A 2602-nucleotide genomic window follows, 5' to 3' on the forward strand; every position below is an offset into this window, starting at 1 on the left:
CATTTGAACTAGATTTCCACTTTTGTAACATTTAGCTAATAACCAATTACAGAAAACGCTTTCCTCTCATAAATACTAAAAATTTTATTTCCTTGTTCCTTGAAAAGGTGATAGAATTAATATTAAGTAGTCATTTAAAAACATACTATCAAAATTAATGTTAAATTAAAGAAATTCCTTGCATTAGACATTTAAATTTAATGACTATTTAAGGAGAAAAACAAACACATTTTTATCATGTTATTCATTAGAGAATTATTTCATTTTGCACGGAGTTGTAACTATTGCCAATTAGACTACTTGCATTAAATGACACTCTAGTTTGGATGTTGTCTGAATTATATAATTCACCATATTCTTACTAATGAAAAGTTTAGGTGACAGAATACATTATGCAAAAGTTCAAGCTTTTTGCCTACTATCCTTTATTCATTCACACACAGAATATGTACTTTATTATGTTAATCAAGATGCTACATAAGTCTATTTTTTCTGAGTAATGTATCGCAATTCACTTTCACTTTGATAGAATACTGCAAGCAATTACATCTACCTCATCCACAGAAACTCATCCCGCTGTCTCTTCCTTTCTCTCTTTCTTTATCTTTTTAAATGTTGTATTGACTTATGGCATGTGAGCTGTTAAAATCATGCAGACTTACAAAGATCTTCATTTACAAATGAAAACTGAAGCAGAAAACTTCTGACTTTTTAAATCCTTGATATTTAAATTACATTTTCATGTGTGTAGAAGTAGTTCAGTAACACCATTTTAAGTAATCCTTTAGTTCAACCTTTGTCTTTCTAGTCTAAACATTATTTTTCTTATTTCTCTAAAGTTTATCTGGACTTTTTCAATATGATGTATGTCAAGGAATCAGCATAAGTGATAAAAGCAGGAAGGGAAAGTCTGCATCAGTGAGTATTTATATTGGCAAGAGCTGACAATTTTACAAAAGAAAAACAAACACCAAGGCTGTTCATTTATGAAATGAAATCAACTTCACTTCATTTCTCTCAGGAAAACATCATCACATGAAATTATATAAATCAGTATTGATATCAGTAAGCTTCAAACTAGAAGAGACAAATGCACTCTGCAGCCCAGTAATTCAATGGCTCCGAGTCAAGTTTACTGTTGTCTCGTTTCAACTAATCATTGTAAAAATTCCCTGTGAAATAATTATCCCTAAAACAATCAAGACAGTGTATCTCTATAAAGGAGAGGATCGATTTAACAACAAACTCTAGATTTATCTGTATTGATTAGAGGGCATTCAGTGTAATTTTAGTGAATTATGTTTGGCTTTCATTTCCCAGTAGAAATTTTTCTTGTGATGATCAAAAGGTAAATTACAAACTACTACATGATCTTTTGTGTGCCACCTACATAACATCCTCCTATTCTTTTTCAAAGAAACATCGATGTAAGAAAATAAAAAATATTGGGGTTTTTTTATACATGATATTTCACTATAAAAATCATATGACTGAGTTTATAGCACTTACCTAAGAGCCTGATGTCATCTTCTCAATTCATTAATACAGAAATCAGGACTGCACTAAAGAGTGTCTGCTAAAGGAACAAATCCAAGATCATCTTATGAGAATAGAATTAGAAAGATTAAGAAAGTAATATGATTTTTCTTCTTAAATAGGAGTAATTTCAAAGCAGCTGTTAACACTTTCATGTCTGAAACTTTCCTACTGGCTCAAGAGAGAACTAAAGGAATCAGACAGATTCAAAGACAATTTAATGTAGCTGTAAGTCTGACACCGCTGCTGATACAATTTAATCAAGAACTAATTAGAACTAAGAAGGCTAGTTATTTTGTCAACTGCACGTGTTAGTTCCAGTCATTTTTAATCCAACGTAACAAAGATAAAGAGTCCAACTTACTCTGTTTAGTTAATAACGGTAGGCCAGAAGGATCACCTAGTCATTTCATGTTACCCAATACGTTGCTAATATAAACAATGTTTAATTACAGTGACTACTTACTCCCATGAAATGACCAATTAGAACATTTGCTGATTCTACATGTTCATGGTTAGAGACATTTCCACAGGGTTTCTGTGGGTTGTATTCAAAAATTCTACCCCAGCTGGTAGGAAGCATAAAAGCAGAATATGAGAGAAAAAAAGTTTTTAAGCAGCACAAAGGATATTTAAATTCTGAGGCAGAGTTTCCATGCAAAAATATATCAAATTAAAATATACTTTTTAGTATTCCCTAGGAGTATATAATATTGCACATTTATATGCTATTCTTGCTGAATCAAGCAGATCATATGGTGTATTCAAGACTCACATGATAAAGAAGGCATGTGTTAGCATTTGAATATTTAGACCAACAAATATAGGAGGATTTGAATTCGCTTACAAAGCTGATTTATTAACTATAATCTGTACCTGGTATGAATTATGCCAGAGTAGTCCCCTATTTTTTTTGTTACTTTACTGATGAGTCAACAACTATCCCCTGAAATATTAGTCCACCATGTACCAATGTTTTGTAAAGTGGTAAAATCTGGCAATTATATTGACAGCATATGTAAACTCAAATTAAAATCAAAATAGAAAAATACGGTAAATGAGAACA

At 31.2% G+C, this 2602-nt stretch overlaps 1 long non-coding RNA gene across 1 annotated transcript in view; it reads right to left on the reverse strand.

The window, feature by feature from the left end:
- LOC120752281 (uncharacterized) overlaps positions 1 to 1578 on the reverse strand; it is a 5306-nt gene extending 3728 nt beyond the window's left edge. The window contains exon 1 of the long non-coding RNA XR_005700661.2: positions 1510 to 1578. This is a non-coding gene — a long non-coding RNA (uncharacterized LOC120752281). The remainder of the gene's footprint in view (positions 1 to 1509) is intronic.
- Between the last annotated feature and the right edge of the window lie 1024 nt (positions 1579 to 2602).

Source organism: Hirundo rustica, chromosome 4, assembly GCF_015227805.2.
Source record: "Hirundo rustica isolate bHirRus1 chromosome 4, bHirRus1.pri.v3, whole genome shotgun sequence".
Classification (NCBI taxonomy): Eukaryota; Metazoa; Chordata; class Aves; order Passeriformes; family Hirundinidae; genus Hirundo; species Hirundo rustica.